This window comes from Dendrobates tinctorius, unplaced genomic scaffold, assembly GCF_039654945.1.
Source record: "Dendrobates tinctorius isolate UK_male_01 unplaced genomic scaffold, ASM3965494v1 ptg000104l, whole genome shotgun sequence".
Taxonomy (NCBI): Eukaryota; Metazoa; Chordata; class Amphibia; order Anura; family Dendrobatidae; genus Dendrobates; species Dendrobates tinctorius.
The window spans coordinates 7920880-7941576 of NW_027361772.1; the positions used below are offsets into that span (position 1 = coordinate 7920880).

The 20697-nt window shown below is 50.9% G+C and overlaps 1 protein-coding gene across 4 annotated transcripts in view; it reads left to right on the forward strand.

Annotated features, from left to right (window-relative positions):
* Positions 1 to 20697, forward strand: part of LOC141100311 (uncharacterized) — a 99821-nt gene that overhangs the window by 29252 nt on the left and 49872 nt on the right. Inside the window, exon 1 of one of the 4 annotated variants that reach the window (XM_073588698.1) lies at positions 1447 to 1666. The exons of 2 other annotated variants lie outside the window; for them this stretch is intronic. The gene's annotated coding sequence lies outside the window, so the exon portion shown is untranslated. Of the gene's footprint in view, positions 1 to 1446; positions 1667 to 8320; positions 9005 to 20697 lie in introns of those variants that run through there. One more of the 4 variants, XM_073588695.1, reaches the window with a different exon arrangement.

A 20697-nucleotide genomic window follows, 5' to 3' on the forward strand; every position in this document is an offset into this window, starting at 1 on the left:
TGCAATGAAAACAATTTTATATAAAAAAAAATTTTTTTGCATCGCTTTATTCTGCGAGCTATAACTTTTTTATTTTTTTGCTGATGACGCTGTATGACATTTTAAGCGGTACCATGGATATTTATATCCGTCTTTTTGATTGCGCGTTATTGCACTTTTTGTTCGGCGGTATGATAATAAAGCATTAATTTTTGTTTTGTTTTTTATTTTTTAAGGGGTTGGCTAAAGGGGTTAACTAATGGGAAAGTTTTATAGGGCGGGTTGTTACGGACGCGGCGATACTAAATATGTGTACTTTTATTGTTTTGGGTTTTTTTATTTCCAAAAAATGAATTTATTAGGGAATTTTTTTATTTTTTACATTTATTTAGCGATTTTTTTATAAATTATTTTTACACTTTTTTTTTTTTTAACTTTATTACACTGTCCCAGGGGGGACATCACTGTAATGTGACAGATCGCTGATCTGTCACAGGCGCTTCACAAGGCTTTGCAGGCAGTGAGGAAGCCGGCTCCCTGCAGGCCCCCGCCGCCATATTGGATCCGGGGACCTGCAGGGAAGGGGGTTCCTGCAGCAGCGCTGCACACTGCGCTACTGTGGGGGTCTCAGGGAAGCACGGAGGGAGTCCCCTCCCTGCCGATGCTTCCCTAAACCCCCGGTACACTGCAATCGTGTTTGATTGCAGTGTGCCAGGGGTTATTGTGCCGGGTGTCAGTTGTGATAATCAGCTGACACCCGACCGCGATCAGTGGCGCTCCCCACGGGGGGCGCCTCTGATCGCTATTACGTATTATCCCGTCCCCGGTCATAGGGGCCCGGGTACCGTGGACGGGATAGTACGTCAAATGTCGGGAAGAGGTTAATAAATACTCTGATCATCTATGATCAGATCAATCATTTATTCATTGTTTGTGTATGTTTCCACGGTCAATAAACGCTGCGGGTTGGACGTTGCATACAGCCGCAGAGGCCAGATATTACAGCATAGTGGAGGGGATTTCATGAAATCCCATCTCCACTATGTGTGCAGGGACGCCTCAGACTTCCCTGCGTAACCAGACATGCGGTGCGTCTTTATACACCGCAGAATGTCTATTTATACAATGTATTGGATGCGGTGATTCTGCACGGTTCAATGAACACATGCGGAATCACCGCGCGTATAAACGCCGGCAGCGCTTTGGACGGAGCGGACACCCGAATGTCACAGATTTCCAGACACTACATACGTACCCCTTTCTCGAGAGCAGTCCTGCCTGGTTCCCATTGAGGAGCTAATGAGATGTACAGTACTGCTGCCTGACTCCTGATGACGGCGCTATGCCCAGCATTACACGGCAGGGATGTAGGATCAGTACAGTACCCTGATGAACTCGCCGGGCCGGTTCCTGCAGATTCCTAATGCTCCATATAATGAGATTTTTTTTCTTGGACTTTTCTGAATAACACTAATGATGAAAATGCAGGACTGACATCTAGGTCATTGGGATGTTTAACACCCAGAGATAATAGCTGGACTGATGCGTAATAATGATCAGCTGTCGTGCACCGCAGGTTCAGTCGCCTCTCATCCCGCAGGATGCCAGCCATAACTGGATGAATTGAGTGATGGAGGGTAAGAAGACCTGTGCAATGAAAAAGAGCTGCAAATAAGGGGCCAATGGGGTAAGCAACCAAAACTCCAAAAATGCATCATCAAACGGTGACCCCACTGAGGATAGTATACTGTTATGGGGCATCTGTGGCTGCCACACACTGTTATGGGGCATCTGTGGCTGGCACACACTGTTATGGGGCATCTGTGGCAGACACAAACTGTTATGGGGCATCTGTGGCTGGCACACACTGTTATGGGGCATCTGTGGCAGACACAAACTGTTATGGGGCATCTGTGTCTGGCACACCCTGTTATGGGGCATCTGTGTCTGGCACACCCTGTTATGGGGCATCTGTGTCTGGCATACACTGTTATGGAGCATCTGTGGCAGACACACACTGTTATGGGGCATCTGTGGCTGGCACAAACTGTTATGGGGCATCTGTGGCTGGCACACTCTGCTATGGAGCATCTATGGCAGACACACACTGTTATGGGGCATCTGTGGCTGGCACAAACTGTTATGGGGCATCTGTGGCAGGCACACACTGTTATGGAGCATCTGTGGCAGACACACACTGTTATGAGACATCTGTGGCAGACACACACTGTTATGGAGCATCTGTGGCAGACACACACTGTTATGGAGCATCTGTGGCAGACACACACTGTTATGGGGCATCTGTGGCTGGCACACTGTTATGGAGCATCTGTGTCTGGCACACACTGTTATGGAGCATCTGTGGCTGGCACACACTGTTATGAGGCATCTGTGGCAGACACAAACTGTTATGGGGCATCTGTGGCTGGCACACACTGTTATGGGGCATCTGTGGCAGACACAAACTGTTATGGGGCATCTGTGGCTGGTACACACTGTTATTGGGCATCTGTGGCAGACACACACTGTTATGGGGCATCTGTGGCAGACACACCCTGTTATGGGGCATCTGTGTCTGGCACACACTGTTATGGAGCATCTGTGGCAGACACACACTGTTATGGGGCATCTGTGGCTGGCACAAACTGTTATGGGCCATCTGTGGCTGGCACACACTGTTATGGGGCATCTGTGGCTGGCACACACTGTTATGGGGCATCTGTGGCTGGCACAAACTGTTATGGGGCATCTGTGGCTGGCACACACTGTTATGGGGCATCTGTGGCTGGCACACCCTGTTATGGGGCATCTGTGGCAGACACAAACTGTTATGGGGCATCTGTGGCTGGCACATACTGTTATTGGGCATCTGTGGCAGACGCAAACTGTTATGGGGCATCTGTGGCTGGCACACACTGTTATGGGGCATCTGTGGCAGACACAAACTGTTATGGGGCATCTGTGTCTGGCACACCCTGTTATGGGGCATCGGTGTCTGGCACACCCTGTTATGGGGCATCTGTGTCTGGCACACACTGTTATGGAGCATCAGTGGCAGACACACTGTTATGGGGCATCTGTGGCTGGCACAAACTGTTATGGGGCATCTGTGGCTGGCACACACTGTTATGGGGCATCTGTGGCAGACACAAACTGTTATGGGGCATCTGTGGCTGGCACACACTGTTATGGGGCATCTGTGGCAGACACAAACTGTTATGGGGCATCTGTGGCTGGCACACTGTTATTGGGCATCTGTGGCAGACACACACTGTTATGGGGCATCTGTGTCTGGCACACACTGTTATGGGGCATCTGTGGCAGACACAACTGTTATGGGGCATCTGTGGCTGGCACACATTGTTATGGGGCATCTGTGGCAGACACACACTGTTATGGGGCATCTGTGGCTGGCACACACTGTTATGGGGCATCTATGGCAGACACAAACTGTTATGGGGCATCTATGGCTGGCACACACTGTTATGGGGCATCTGTGGCAGACACAAACTGTTATGGGGCATCTGTGTCTGGCACACCCTGTTATGGGGCATCTGTGTCTGGCACACCCTGTTATGGGGCATCTGTGGCAGACACACACTGTTATGGGGCATCTGTGGCTGGCACAAACTGTTATGGGGCATCTGTGGCTGGCACACACTGTTATGGAGCATCTGTGGCTGGCACACACTGTTATGAGGCATCTGTGGCAGACACAAACTGTTATGGGGCATCTGTGGCTGGCACACACTGTTATGGGGCATCTGTGGCAGACACAAACTGTTATGGGGCATCTGTGGCTGGTACACACTGTTATTGGGCATCTGTGGCAGACACACACTGTTATGGGGCATCTGTGGCAGACACACCCTGTTATGGGGCATCTGTGTCTGGCACACACTGTTATGGAGCATCTGTGGCAGACACACACTGTTATGGGGCATCTGTGGCTGGCACAAACTGTTATGGGCCATCTGTGGCTGGCACACACTGTTATGGGGCATCTGTGGCTGGCACACACTGTTATGGGGCATCTGTGGCTGGCACAAACTGTTATGGGGCATCTGGTGCTGGCACACCCTGTTATGGGGCATCTGTGGCAGACACAAACTGTTATGGGGCATCTGTGGCTGGCACACACTGTTATTGGGCATCTGTGGCAGACACACACTGTTATGGGGCATCTGTGGCAGACGCAAACTGTTATGGGGCATCTGTGGCTGGCACACACTGTTATGGGGCATCTGTGGCAGACACAAACTGTTATGGGGCATCTGTGTCTGGCACACCCTGTTATGGGGCATCGGTGTCTGGCACACCCTGTTATGGGGCATCTGTGTCTGGCACACACTGTTATGGAGCATCAGTGGCAGACACACACTGTTATGGGGCATCTGTGGCTGGCACAAACTGTTATGGGGCATCTGTGGCAGACACAAACTGTTATGGGGCATCTGTGGCTGGCACACACTGTTATGGGGCATCTGTGGCAGGCACAAACTGTTATGGGGCATCTGTGGCTGGCACACTGTTATTGGGCATCTGTGGCACACACACACACTGTTATGGGGCATCTGTGTCTGGCACACACTGTTATGGGGCATCTGTGGCAGACACAACTGTTATGGGGCATCTGTGGCTGGCACACACTGTTATGGGGCATCTGTGGCAGACACACACTGTTATGGGGCATCTGTGGCTGGCACACACTGTTATGGGGCATCTGTGGCAGACACAAACTGTTATGGGGCATCTGTGGCTGGCACACACTGTTATGGGGCATCTGTGGCAGACACAAACTGTTATGGGGCATCTATGTCTGGCACACCCTGTTATGGGGCATCTGTGTCTGGCACACCCTGTTATGGGGCATCTGTGTCTGGCACACCCTGTTATGGGGCATCTGTGGCAGACACACACTGTTATGGGGCATCTGTGGCTGGCACAAACTGTTATGGGGCATCTGTGGCTGGCACACTCTGTTATGGAGCATCTGTGTCTGGCACACACTGTTATGGAGCATCTGTGGCTGGCACACACTGTTATGAGGCATCTGTGGCAGACACAAACTGTTATGGGGCATCTGTGGCTGGCACACACTGTTATGGGGCATCTGTGGCAGACACAAACTGTTATGGGTCATCTGTGGCTGGCACACAATGTTATTGGGCATCTGTGGCAGACACACACTGTTATGGGGCATCTGTGGCAGACACACACTGTTATGGGGCATCTGTGGCTGGCACAAACTGTTATGGGCCATCTGTGGCTGGCACACACTGTTATGGGGCATCTGTGGCTGGCACACACTGTTATGGAGCATCTGTGGCAGACACACACTGTTATGGGGCATCTGTGGCTGGCACAAACTGTTATGGGCCATCTGTGGCTGGCACACACTGTTATGGGGCATCTGTGGCTGGCACACACTGTTATGGGGCATCTGTGGCTGGCACAAACTGTTATGGGGCATCTGTGGCTGGCACACAGTTATGGGGCATCTGTGGCTGGCACACCCTGTTATGGGGCATCTGTGGCAGACACAAACTGTTATGGGGCATCTGTGGCTGGCACACACTGTTATTGGGCATCTGTGGCAGACACACACTGTTATGGGGCATCTGTGGCAGACACACACTGTTATGGGGCATCTGTGTCTGGCACACACTGTTATGGGGCATCTGTGGCAGACACAACTGTTATGGGGCATCTGTGGCTGGCACACTCTGTTATGGGGCATCTGTGGCAGACACACACTGTTATGGGGCATCTGTGGCTGGCACACACTGTTATGGGGCATCTGTGGCAGACACAAACTGTTATGGGGCATCTGTGGCTGGCACACACTGTTATTGGGCATCTGTGGCAGACACACACTGTTATGGGGCATCTGTGGCAGACACACACTGTTATGGGGCATCTGTGTCTGGCACACCCTGTTATGGGGCATCTGTGTCTGGCACACACTGTTATGGGGCATCTGTGGCTGGCACAAACTGTTATGGGGCATCTGTGGCTGGCACACACTGTTATGGGGCATCTGTGGCAGACACAAACTGTTATGGGGCATCTGTGTCTGGCACACCCTGTTATGGGGCATCTGTGTCTGGCACACACTGTTATGGAGCATCTGTGGCAGACACACACTGTTATGGGGCATCTGTGGCTGGCACAAACTGTTATGGGGCATCTGTGGCTGGCACACCCTGTTATGGGGCATCTGTGTCTGGCACACACTGTTATGGAGCATCTGTGGCAGACACACAGTTATGGGGCATCTGTGGCTGGCACAAACTGTTATGGGGCATCTGTGGCTGGCACACACTGTTATGGGGCATCTGTGGCAGACACAAACTGTTATGGGGCATCTGTGGCTGGCACACACTGTTATTGGGCATCTGTGGCAGACACACACTGTTATGGGGCATCTGTGGCAGACACACACTGTTATGGGGCATCTGTGTCTGGCACACCCTGTTATGGGGCATCTGTGTCTGGCACACACTGTTATGGAGCATCTGTGGCAGACACACACTGTTATGGGGCATCTGTGGCTGGCACAAACTGTTATGGGGCATCTGTGGCTGGCACACACTGTTATTGGGCATCTGTGGCAGACACAAACTGTTATGGGGCATCTGTGGCTGGCACACACTGTTATGGGGCATCTGTGGCTGGCGCACACTGTTATGGGGCATCTGTGGCTGGCGCACACTGTTATGGGGTATCTGTGGCAGACACACCCTGTTATGGGGCATGTGTCTGGCACACCCTGTTATGGGGCATCTGTGTCTGGCACACACTGTTATGGAGCATCTGTGGCAGACACACTGTTATGGGGCATCTGTGGCTGGCACAAACTGTTATGGGCCATCTGTGTCTGGCACACACTGTTATGGGCCATCTGTGGCTGGCACACACTTATGGGGCATCTGTGGCTGGCACAAACTGTTATGGGGCATCTGTGGCTGGCACACACTGTTATGGGGCATCTGTGGTTGACATGAGCTGTTATTTGGCATCTGAGGTTGGCACACACTAGGCCGTGATTGTTATTATTACCCTTTGCTTATATAGCGCCATTAATTCCACAGCGCTGTACAGACATTATCATCGCTGTCCCTGTTGGGGCTCACACTCTAGGTCAGGGTTCCCCAACAGGTCATGTTTTGAGGATTCCCCTTGTATTGTACAGGTGACGCAATCATCACCTGAGCAATACTCAGGAAATCCTGAACACATGACCTGTTGCTGGGCCCTGGAGTTGGGGAACCCTGCTCTAGATTCCCCATCACTAGGTCTTTGGATTTTTGCAGTGTCCTGAAGTATTGCCGTATCCAGTACGAATGATCCAACGATCGCAGCTTCGTGTCCCTTGGGGGGCTGCAACATACAGTCAGGACGAAAGCTTAAGGCTGTGTGCACACGCTGCGGATTTTACTGCGGTGTACAGTACCATGATTCCCTATGGGAATCAAAAACCGCAATGCAGACGGTGCGGAATTTTCCGCGCGGATTATCTGCGGTTTTCAATCCGCAGAAAGAATTGACTTGTCAATTCTTTCTGCGGATTCTCCTGCGGTTTGCCATCTCCTCCATTGAGGAGATGAAAAACCGCAGGGCAAAACCGCAGAGCAATCCGCAGGTAAAACCGCAGGTCTTTTGACCTGCGGTTTCACCTGCGGATTTTACAAAATCCGCGCGGATGAATCCGCAGCGTGTGCACACAGCCTTAATCTCCCCCTCATTTTTCTCCATTTAAAAATAAAATAAAAAATGGCTGCATCCATAAAAATCCAACCTATGAGGATATAAAGCGATGTAAGCTGCACGGTAACGGCCCTGAGGGAAAAAAGGCAAAATCCAAAACCCGCTGGTGCTCGATACTACACAATGTCCCCCGTCGGGCCTCGATACCACACAATGTCCCCCGTCGGGCCTCGATACCACACAATGTCCCCCGTCGGGCCTCGATACCACACAATGTCCCCCGTCGGGCCTCGATACCACACAATGTCCCCCGTCGGGCCTCGATACCACACAATGTCCCCCGTCGGGCCTCGATACCACACAATGTCCCCCGTCGGGCCTCGATACCACACAATGTCCCCCGTCGGGCCTCGATACCACACAATGTCCCCCGTCGGGCCTCGATACCACACAATGTCCCCCGTCGGGCCTCGATACCACACAATGTCCCCCGTCGGGCCTCGATACCACACAATGTCCCCCGTCGGGCCGCACCCGGCGCTGCCACAGAAACACCAAGGGGCGCATTGTGGAAAGTGCCGGAAAACCAAAACGTTCGGGGTCTTTTTTTTTTTTTTTTCACGTGTTCTTAGTTTTTTGGCCCCACTAAAATAATAATAAAACTATGCTACAGGTCGGTCCGGCCGCACTCGTACAGGCGCTGGGTCATTACTAGCGTACGGAGACCGCGGAGAAAACAAAACCGGAGAGAACGCGCAGAATGGCGGCTTGTTTCCTCATTTCTTCCCACTTCAGTCTTTTTTTCCTTTATGGTAAAGTGAATGGTGTCATTCAAAAGTACAACTCGTCCTGCAAAACACACACAAGCCCTCACAAAGCCATGGGGACGGAGAGGCACGGCGGTGTCCGCCATGGGGACGGAGAGGCGCGGCGGTGTCCGCCATGGGGACGGAGAGGCGCGGCGGTGTCCGCCATGGGGACGGAGAGGCGCGGCGGTGTCCGCCATGGGGACGGAGAGGCGCGGCGGTGTCCGCCATGGGGACGGTCTCCGCTCCCCTCAGTGACCTCTGCGCCCGCCTCCGCCATTACTGCTCAGTGCCGCACGCTGTAATGTGACCTCTCTCTCGGCTGCTTTTATTATTTCCGGTAAACACAGAGAGAGAGGCTGCTCCATCTGTAGAGCGAGGAAGGAGCCTCTCACCGACACTACCGGGCGCCGCACTCAGGGGAGTCGCCCCATTTATTACCCAGAGCACAGCGCCCCCGCCGGAGACCGGGCGGCCCCGGGACAGCACACAGCCGCAGGCAGCGCTAGGTAAGGAGGGCTGCTGCTGGGACTTGCAGTGCTGTGGACATGGCAGGGATTAGGGTCCCCAATGGCTGCGCTGTATGAATGGGATGTGTGCCGCCCCCATGTACAGTGGCGGACACGGCAGCACCCCACAGTGCGGACCCTCTGGGACCACCCGGACACCGGGGGCATCAGGCACTATTTTATTCCCCCACATTAGCTGCTGTGTGTTTTATATCCCCCATTATGGTGGCACCAATAATATATTTGTTGTTGTTTTTTTAGAGCAGAGAAAAAACAGAAAAGCTGCGGTTTTATATCCGCAGTAAGAATTGACATGCCAATTCTTTCTGCGGCTTCTGCTGCGGTTTGCCACCTATTCCATTATCCAGGTGTCAAACCGCAGGGGAAAACCGCTGGCCAATCCACAGGTAAAACCGCAGGTCAATTTACCTGCGGATCCACACGGAAAAATCCGCTGGTGAATCCGCAGCATGTGCACGCAGCCTAAGGATGCACCCATCCCACTACACATGTGGGCGCTGCGGGGGCAGTAGATTTATTTCATTTAGTTTACTCACTTATATAGCGCCATTAATTCCACAGCGCTTTACACACATTATCATCGCTGTCCCCAATGGGGCTCACAATCTACATTCCCTATCAGTATGTCTTTGGAATGTGGGAGGAAATTCACGCAAACACGGGGAGAACATACAAACTCCTTGCAGATGTTGTTCTTGGTGGGAGTATATGGGCACTGCAGAAACTGGGGTCAGTATATCTGACTATATGGGCACTGCAGGAACTGGGGTCAATATATCTGACTATATGGGCACTGCGGGGGCTGGGGTCAGTATATCTGACTATATGGGCACTGCGGGGGCTGGGGTCAATATATCTGACTATATGGGCACTGCGGGGGGCTGGGGTCAGTATATCTGACTATATGGGCACTGCGGGGGGCTGGGGTCAGTATATCTGACTATATGGGCACTGCAGGAACTGGGGTCAGTATATCTGACTATATGGGCACTGCAGGAACTGGGGTCAATATATCTGACTATATGGGCACTGCAGGAACTGGGGTCAGTATATCTGACTATATGGGCACTGCAGGAACTGGGGTCAATATATCTGACTATATGGGCACTGCGGGGGCTGGGGTCAGTATATCTGACTATATGGGCACTGCGGGGGGCTGGGGTCAGTATATCTGACTATATGGGCACTGCAGGGGCTGTGGGCAGTATATCTGACTATATGGGCACTGCAGGGGCTGTGGGCAGTATATCTGACTATATGGGCACTGCAGGGGCTGGGGGCAGTATATCTGACTATATGGGCACTGCAGGGGCTGGGGGCAGTATATCTGACTATATGGGCACTGCGGGGGGCTGGGGTCAGTATATCTGACTATATGGGCACTGCAGGGGCTGGGGGCACTATCTGACTATATGGGCACTGCGGGGGCTGGGGGCAGTGTATCTGACTATATGGGCACTGCAGGAACTGGGGTCAGTATATCTGACTATATGGGCACTGCAGGAACTGGGTTCAGTATATCTGACTATATGGGCACTGCAGGAACTGGGGTCAATATATCTGACTATATGGGCACTGCGGGGGCTGGGGTCAGTATATCTGACTATATGGGCACTGCAGGAACTGGGGTCAGTATATCTGACTATATGGGCACTGCAGGAACTGGGGTCAATATATCTGACTATATGGGCACTGCGGGGGCTGGGGTCAGTATATCTGACTATATGGGCACTGCGGGGGGCTGGGGTCAGTATATCTGACTATATGGGCACTGCAGGGGCTGTGGGCAGTATATCTGACTATATGGGCACTGCAGGGGCTGTGGGCAGTATATCTGACTATATGGGCACTGCAGGGGCTGGGGGCAGTATATCTGACTATATGGGCACTGCGGGGGGCTGGGGTCAGTATATCTGACTATATGGGCACTGCAGGGGCTGGGGGCACTATCTGACTATATGGGCACTGCGGGGGCTGGGGGCAGTGTATCTTACTATATGGGCACTGCGGGGGGGCTGGGGGCACTATATATGACTATATGGGCACTGCGGGGACTGGGGACACAATATCTGACTATATGGGCACTGCGGGGGGGCTGGGGGCACTATATCTGACTATATGGGCGCTGCGGGGGGGCTGGGGGCACTATATCTGACTATATGGGCACTGCAGGGGCTGGGGGCACTATATATGACTATATGGGCACTGCGGGGGCTGGGGACACTATATCTGACTATATGGGCACTGTGGGGGCTGGGGACACTATATCTGACTATATGGGCACTGCGGGGGGGCTGGGGGCACTATATCTGACTATATGGGCGCTGGGGGCACTATATCTGACTATATCGGCACTGTGGGGGCTGGGGGCAGTATATCTGACTATATGGGCACTGGGGGCAGTATATCTGACTATGGGCGCTGGGGGCAGTATATCTGACTATATGGGCACTGTGGGGGCTGGGGACAGTATATCTGACTATATGGGCACTGTGGGGGCTGGGGGCAGTATATCTGACTATATAGGCACTACGGGGGCTGGGGGCACTATATTTATTATTATTATTATGCATTTATATAGCGCCATTTATTCCATGGCGCTTTACATGTGAAAAGGGGAAATATAGTCAAGTATAATAAACATGTGTAAGACAAGGGACACACGAGTACATAAGGAGAGGGGACCCTGCCCGCGAGGGCTCACAGTCTACATCTGACTATATGGGCACTGCAGGGGCTGGGGGCAGTATATCTGACTATATGGGCACTGCAGGGGCTGGGGGCAGTATATCTGACTATGTGGGCACTGCAGGGCTGGGGGCAGTATATCTGACTATGTGGGCACTGCAGGGCTGGGGGCAGTATATCTGACTATGTGGGCACTGCAGGGCTGGGGGCAGTATATCTGACTATGTGGGCACTGCAGGGCTGGGGGCAGTATATCTGACTATATGGGCACTGTGGGGGCTGGGGGCAGTATATCTGACTATGTGGTCACTGCAGGGGCTGGGGGCACTATCTGACTATATGGGCACTGCGGGGGCTGGGGGCAGTGTATCTTACTATATGGGCACTGCGGGGGGGCTGGGGGGACTATATATGACTATATGGGCACTGCGGGGGCTGGGGACACTATATCTGACTATATGGGCACTGCGGGGGGGCTGGGGGCACTATATCTGACTATATGGGCGCTGGGGGCACTATATCTGACTATATCGGCACTGCGGGGGCTGGGGACACTATATCTGACTATATGGGCACTGCGGGGGCTGGGGACACTATATCTGACTATATGGGCACTGCGGGGGGGCTGGGGGCACTATATCTGACTATATGGGCGCTGGGGGCACTATATCTGACTATATCGGCACTGTGGGGGCTGGGGGCAGTATATCTGACTATATGGGCACTGGGGGCAGTATATCTGACTATGGGCGCTGGGGGCAGTATATCTGACTATATGGGCACTGTGGGGGCTGGGGGCAGTATATCTGACTATATGGGCACTGTGGGGGCTGGGGGCAGTATATCTGACTATATAGGCACTACGGGGGCTGGGGGCACTATATTTATTATTATTATTATGCATTTATATAGCGCCATTTATTCCATGGCGCTTTACATGTGAAAAGGGGAAATATAGTCAAGTATAATAAACATGTGTAAGACAAGGGACACACGAGTACATAAGGAGAGGGGACCCTGCCCGTGAGGGCACACAGTCTACATCTGACTATATGGGCACTGCAGGGGCTGGGGGCAGTATATCTGACTATGTGGGCACTGCAGGGCTGGGGGCAGTATATCTGACTATATGGGCACTGCAGGGCTGGGGGCAGTATATCTGACTATGTGGGCACTGCAGGGCTGGGGGCAGTATATCTGACTATATGGGCACTGCAGGGCTGGGGGCAGTATATCTGACTATGTGGGCACTGCAGGGCTGGGGGCAGTATATCTGACTATGTGGTCACTGCAGGGGCTGGGGGCAGTATATCTGACTATGTGGGCACTGCAGGGCGGGGGGCAGTATATCTGACTATGTGGGCACTGCAGGGCTGGTGGCAGTATATCTGACTATATGGGCACTGCAGGGCTGGGGGCAGTATATCTGACTATGTGGGCACTGCAGGGCTGGGGGCAGTATATCTGACTATATGGGCACTGCAGGGCTGGGGGCAGTATATCTGACTATGTGGGCACTGCAGGGGCTGGGGGCAGTATATCTGACTATGTGGTCACTGCAGGGGCTGGGGGCAGTATATCTGACTATGTGGGCACTGCAGGGCGGGGGGCAGTATATCTGACTATGTGGGCACTGCAGGGCTGGTGGCAGTATATCTGACTATATGGGCACTGCAGGGCTGGGGGCAGTATATCTGACTATGTGGGCACTGCAGGGGCTGGGGGCAGTATATCTGACTATGTGGGCACTGCAGGGCTGGGGGCAGTATATCTGACTATATGGGCACTGCAGGGCCGGGGGCAGTATATCTGACTATATGGGCACTGCAGGGCCGGGGGCAGTATACCTGACTGTGTGTGCAGTGGTAGTAATCTCTATATGGGTATGGCATGCAGTTAATATATTAATGGACCCTACTAGGTAATAAAATTGACTCGTGTAGGATAAAATTACAGATATTGAAGACCTATCCTTAATGGGGTTTGCCAATTGACACTCAGTTATTACATTTGCCACAGGGGCGCCAGACTAGAAGTGATGATGTCCCCAAATTTATTGACCTAACTGCTGTGGCCACTGATTGGTTGCAGGGTCACGCTCTCAGCCAATCAGTGGCCACAGCAGATAGGTTACTAGCGGTCATTGATCCCGGTCTGGCGATGAGTCCCGGAGTGAGTATATCTTCTTTATTGTTTTACCACCATTTGGCCTCTGGCAAATTTAACAATTGAGTAGAGAACCCCTTTAAATCAGTGTTAGACTGACCCCCATCACACACACTGATATGGCACCAGGTCCTTGTATGGAGCAGCACAGTGCCGTACACTGTATAGTGGCCATTCTCGGGTACTGCTGCTCATTGATGTGAATGAGGGCTGAGCCGCAGTACCAGAGGACGGCCACTACATAGTGCATGGCGCTATTGTTTTTCAGCTATGTACACTTCTAGTTGTCATGGAGTTGTCAGGTGTCAGACCCCCACTGATTTCAGCCCTGGACAAGTCTTTTAAAAGTGTTGTCCAGTTCAGACAGTTCCTCTTTGTCCAGAAGATTCCTTCACAATTTGCTGATAATTAGTGACCTGATGCAGGGCCCCTCAGCAATCGACTGTAATATAAGTGGAGAAACCAGGCAGCAAGTGTATGGCCACCACAGGGGAAATGAATCATGAGACTCTGTGTTACGGGGCACTCCCAGTCCATTTCCAATTGCAAAATGTACATTTCCAGGAGGAGTAACTGAGGAGTGTCAAAATGCATAATTGTAAGAAAACATGCTCCAGAATTGGTATTTCATAGGGAACACAGGTACTAAGACAAGCCTGGCAGGAGAGATGGAAGGACCCTATTAAGGAACTTCTCTATCAGTTGATGTGCATGGGTTTTCTGGGGTTAATACTTACTCATTCTAGCTTTAGGGCTATCCATTTTAGTTCCTGTGCATCTGCTGTAGATGTGCAGATCCAGTATAGACATTGCTATGTGTCGCTACATGTCCTGGTAGGTCTGCAGATCTACGTGAGATCCAGGCAGCGGCATGTTCCTGCAGGACCGGATGCTGCCGCAATCTGATCTTGTAGGGGCTCGGGGTCTGGTGCCAGGATTGTGTGTGATTTTCTGGAATGAATCCCACAATAATTACTCCCACAGAAGTGAGAGCCGGCCGTGGGCACGAACAAAGGAGCCAGTGTATGCGGCTCTGCCCCAGCTGCTCTGTGGTGCGGACGTCATGGGCATCTATATGTCCGCGTGTCAGTGGTCTCGCTATAAGGCCCATTCATTGGGAACCAGAATCGTCCTATTGTGGGGACATAAGGGGTAACCGCGCTTCTTCCTCCTGAACGTCCATTACTATAAGGAGCACTGTGGATGTGATATTGATGGTCAGCGGCGCTGCACGTTCATTATCATTTCCTATAGAAGTCCTCTCACTTTAAAGGTGACATTTACGGCGAGTCCATCTGTGCTTTGGATGGGACGGAGACTTCATTTCAGCATGGTCTGATGTTACTAACGGGAACGTAACTTAGCAGGCAAAGGACAATCAAAAGAAAGATTTTAGCTCTGAAGTCTTCAAGATGTGAATGTAGCTCAGAGCTACAATGTACAAATCAAACAAAAATTGGGTATCAAAGTATTTGGCACCTAATGAGTTATCAGCTAGTTCTCACTGGGGGCGTGTTCTTCTGCCTCCTGTATGACACTGACCAATCATAAGCAGGCAGCAACATCAGGAAGGCAAATTTCCAACGGATGAGAGATGATCTTGGTGTAATTAACTGGGACGATATCCTGAGACATAAAAATACACAAAGAAAATGGGAGACGTTTATTAGCATCCTGAATAGGACCTGTGCACAATATATACCGTATGGGAATAAACATGCGAGAAATAGGAGGAAACCACTATGGCTAAATAGAGCTGTAAGGGGCGCAATAAGAGATAAAAATAAAGCATTTAGAGAATTAAAGCAAGTAGGTAGTGATGAGGCATTAACTAAATACAGAAGATTAAATAAATTCTGTAAAAAGCAAATCAAGACAGCAAAGATTGAGACAGAGAGACTCATTGCCAGAGAAAGTAAAAATAATCCCAAAATATTCTTTAACTACATAAATAGTAAGAAGCTAAAAAATGATAGTGTTGGTCCCCTTAAAAATAGTCTGGGTGAAATGGTGGATGAGGATGAGGAAAAAGCCAATATGCTAAATGACTTTTTTTCAACAGTATTTACACAAGAAAATCCCATGACGGATAACATGATCAGGGATAAAAATTCTCCATTAAATGTCACCTGCTTAACCCAGCAGGAAGTACGGCGGCGTCTACAAATCACTAAAATTGACAAATCCCCGGGCCCGGATGGGATACACCCCCGAGTACTGCAGGAATTAAGCACAGTCATAGATAGACCACTATTTTTAATCTTTAAAGATTCCATAATAACAGGGTCTGTACCACAGGACTGGCGTATAGCAAATGTGGTGCCAATATTCAAAAAGGGGACAAAAACTGAACTTGGAAATTATAGGCCAGTAAGTTTAACCTCAACTGTGGGTAAAATCCTGGAGGGTTTTCTAAGAGATACTATACTGGAGTATCTGAAGAAGAATAACCTCATGACCCAATATCAACATGGGTTTACAAGGGACCGTTCCTGTCAGACTACTCTGATAAGCTTTTATGAAGAGGTAAGTTCCGGACTGGACCAAGGGAATGCAGTGGACGTGGTGTACATGGACTTTTCAAAGGCTTTTGATACGGTGCCACACAAAAGGTTGATACATAAAATGAGAACAATGGGGATAGGGGAAAATATATGTAGGTGGGTTAAGAGCTGGCTCAGGGATAGGAAACAAAGGGTGGTTATTAATGGAGCACACTGGGACTGGGTCACGGTTAGCAGTGGGGTACCACAGGGGTCAGTTTTGGGCCCGCTTCTTTTTAACATATTTATTAATGACCTTGTAGGGGGCATAGAGAGTAGAATTTCAATATTTGTAGATGACACTAAACTCTGCAGGGTAATTAATACAGAGGAGGATAATTTTATATTACAGGAGGATTTATGTAAACTAGAAGCTTGGGCTGATAAATGGCAAATGAGCTTTAATGGGGATAAATGTAAGGTCATGCACTTGGGTAGAACGAACAAGTTGTATAATTATGTGCTTAATTGTAAAACACTGGGCAAAACAGTCACTGAAAAAGACCTGGGTGAATGGGTGTACGACAAACTCACATTTAGTGGCCAGTGTCAGGCAGCTGCTGCAAAGGCAAATAAAATAATGGGATGCATTAAAAGAGGCATAGATGCTCATGAGGAGAACATAATATTACCTCTATATAAGTCACTAGTGCGACAACACTTAGAATACTGTGCACAGTTCTGGTCTCCGGTGTATAAGAAAGACATAGCTGAACTGGAGCGGGTGCAGAGAAGAGCGACCAAGGTTATTAGGGAACTAGGGGGTCTGCAATACCAAGACAGGTTATTACACTTGGGGTTATTTAGTTTGGAGAATCGAAGGCTTAGGGGTGATCTTATTACAATGTATAAATTTATGTGGGGACAATACAAAGACCTTTCTAATGATCTTTTTACTCTTAGACCTGTGACGGGGACAAGGGGGCACCCTCTACGTCTGGAGGAAAGAAGGTTTAAGCATACTCACAGACGCGGATTCTTTACTGTAAGAGCAGTGAGACTATGGAACTCTCTGCCATATGATGTTGTAATGAGTGATTCACTACTAAAATTTAAGAAGGGACTGGATGCCTTTCTTGAAAAGTATAATATTACAGGGTATATACACTAGTCTCCTTAATATTGCGTTGATCCAGGGAGCTAGTCTGATTGCCGTATGTGGAGTCGGGAAGGAATTTTTTTCCCCAATGTGAAGCTTACTGTTGCCACATGGGGTTTTTTTGCCTTCCTCTGGATCAACATGTTAGGGCAAGTTAGGATAGGATATGGGTTGAACTAGATGGACTTAAAGTCTCCCTTCAACCTTAATAACTATGTTACTATGTTACTATGTAGAAGTACAGAAAGATCTGTGATGATGTCATCTTGGATACATGACCTGAGTCCACGGGTGTGCAACCTAAATAACTGAGATATATTACACAGCACAGAAGTTAATATTTCTACACTTCTGGCGCTGTGTAATATATTGTTGCCCCTCACAGGCTGTACAGCATGGTCTTCTGCACTATAAATGCCGTCAGTCAGTAGAGAAGACGGAGCAAATAGAAGAAATTCTGTCTAAATCGTATGTCAATTTAGTAGATATCTCCTCCATTAATCAGCCCCTCCTCACCATCATGGGAATTAAAGGGTTATTCCTGAAATGGTAAAAATTGCAAAGTGCTGGTAAAAACAGTAATAATAATTATTATTATTATTAAAACACTCTGCTCTCAAAAACTGAGAAATTTCTAGTTTTATAGCTAATGCTCATTACCAAGTTTACTGATCTCCTCTGCAGACCATCAGCGGTAGCCATTCTCCTAGCTCTGTACTTACAAGCTCTCTTCTATAAATCTTGTAAGCGCTGCAGTGAAGCTTGATGGAGCGTTGGGTTCGGCCAGCGTCCGTGCCCCTGGGCTCCTCCCATGCTACAAAGGTAAAACTGCCTCTGCTTGCAACATTAGAGACTACACAGTGTGAGCCAGCAGCAGGTAAATATTTCTCCCATGAGCCGCCGGCTAACAGTCGTAGGGTTGTGCCCGATGCAGCTCCTGTGAGCCGCAACTGTAAGCACTTCCCGGCATTTTCATTGGCAGCCTGCTCTGCACAGATGCGCCGCCCCGCGAGCTGTCAATCAATCTGGCTGCTCTCGGGAGGAATAAAGCTCATTTTCTCCCGGCGGCCAGGCAGCATTATAGCGTTATTTACCTACAGATTTACCCTATATCTGCAGGTAAATAGTTTTTTTTTCAAGGTGACAGGTTCCCTTTAAATAAAATAGCTAACTCCAATGATGGAAATATTAAAACTTTTGGGATCTAAAATTTTAATTTTTTTTTTTTTTTCAAGACTTCTTTATGATGAATCCATTTTTTTTTTTAACTCTTTACCCCGCAAATATTTTTTTCTCCCTTTTTCCAGTAAATTATATGATACACCATCTCTGTATATAAATCTGAATGTGTGTATCACCAACCAATCACGAAGCAGCAGAGTGGGACGCGGTTGGAGAGCAGGGCTGAGGACGGATACAGCAGGACAGTGCATGGAGAGCGGAGCTGTGAGGAAGACAGTCTTCAGGACAGGGGCCGAATAGTGCCGACACCCTCCCAGCCCTGTCCAGGCTCAGTTGGTGCTCCCCGTCGCCAACTGCGCTATCCCCCCTCTCCCCTGCAGCTTCCCAGCCTAAATTTAGTCCCCGGCTTCTACTGCGGCCTAATACAGCGCTAGGCCACTCCCCCACAGGCCGCCCAATCACACGCGCTGCAGCTCCGCTCTAGCTCCACCCACTCCAGCAAGCTCCGCCCGCACTAGGCCACGCCACCCGCAGACTGCCCAATCACATGCTGCAGCTCCGCTCTAGCTCCGCCGAACGAATAATCTGCGCACCTCTCTCCTGGTCCCGGCGTCACCACATGTGATGCATGGAGAGCGAGGCTGTGGAGGAAGGAAGACAGCGGGGCTGTAGAGGGAGAGAGCGGTAGAGCAGGGCTGTGAAGGAAGAGAACGGAGCTGTGGATGGGGAGAGCAGGGCTGTGAAGGAAGAGAACGGAGCTGTGGACGGGGAGAGCAGGGCTGTGAAGGAAGAGAACGGAGCTGTGGACGGGGAGAGCAGGGCTGTGAAGGAAGAGAACGGAGCTGTGGAGGGAGAGAGCGGGAAAGCAGTGCTGTGAATGAAGAGAATGGGGCTGTGGACAGAGAGCAGGGCTGTGAAGGGAGAGAGCGGTAGAGCAGGGCTGTGAAGGAAGAGAACGGGGCTGTGGAGGGAGAGAGCGGTAGAGCAGGGCTGTGAAGGAAGAGAATGGGGCTGTGGAGGGAGAGAGCGGTAGAGCAGGGCTGTGAAGGAAGAGAACGGGGCTGTGGAAGGAGAGAGCTTTAGAGCAGGGCTGTGAAGGAAGAGAACGGGGCTGTGGAGGGAGAGAGCGGTAGAACAGGGCTGTGAAGGAAGAGCGGGGCTGTGGAAGGAGAGAGCGGTAGAGCAGGGCTGTGGAAGGAGAGAGCGGTAGAGCAGGGCTGTGAAGGAAGAGAACGGGGCTGTGGAGGGAGAGAGCGGTAGAGCAGGGCTGTGAAGGAAGAGAATGGGGCTGTGGAGGGAGAGAGCGGTAGAGCAGGGCTGTGAAGGAAGAGAACGGGGCTGTGGAAGGAGAGAGCTTTAGAGCAGGGCTGTGAAGGAAGAGAACGGGGCTGTGGAGGGAGAGAGCGGTAGAGCAGGGCTGTGAAGGAAGAGAACGGGGCTGTGGAGGGAGAGAGCGGTAGAGCAGGGCTGTGAAGGAAGAGAATGGGGCTGTGGAGGGAGAGAGCGGTAGAGCAGGGCTGTGAAGGAAGAGAACGGGGCTGTGGAAGGAGAGAGCTTTAGAGCAGGGCTGTGAAGGAAGAGAACGGGGCTGTGGAGGGAGAGAGCGGTAGAACAGGGCTGTGAAGGAAGAGCGGGGCTGTGGAAGGAGAGAGCGGTAGAGCAGGGCTGTGGAAGGAGAGAGCGGTAGAGCAGGGCTGTGAAGGATGAGAACGGGGCTGTGGAAGGAGAGAGCGGTAGAGCAGGGCTGTGAAGGAAGGGAACGGGGCTGTGGAGGGAGAGAGCGGTAGAGCAGGGCTGTGAAGGAAGAGAACGGAGCTGTGAAGGAAGAGAACGGAGCTGTGGATGGGGAGAGCAGGGCTGTGAAGGAAGAGAACGGAGCTGTGGACGGGGAGAGCAGGGCTGTGAAGCAAGAGAACGGAGCTGTGGACGGGGAGAGCAGGGCTGTGAAGCAAGAGAACGGAGCTGTGGACGGGGAGAGCAGGGCTGTGAAGGAA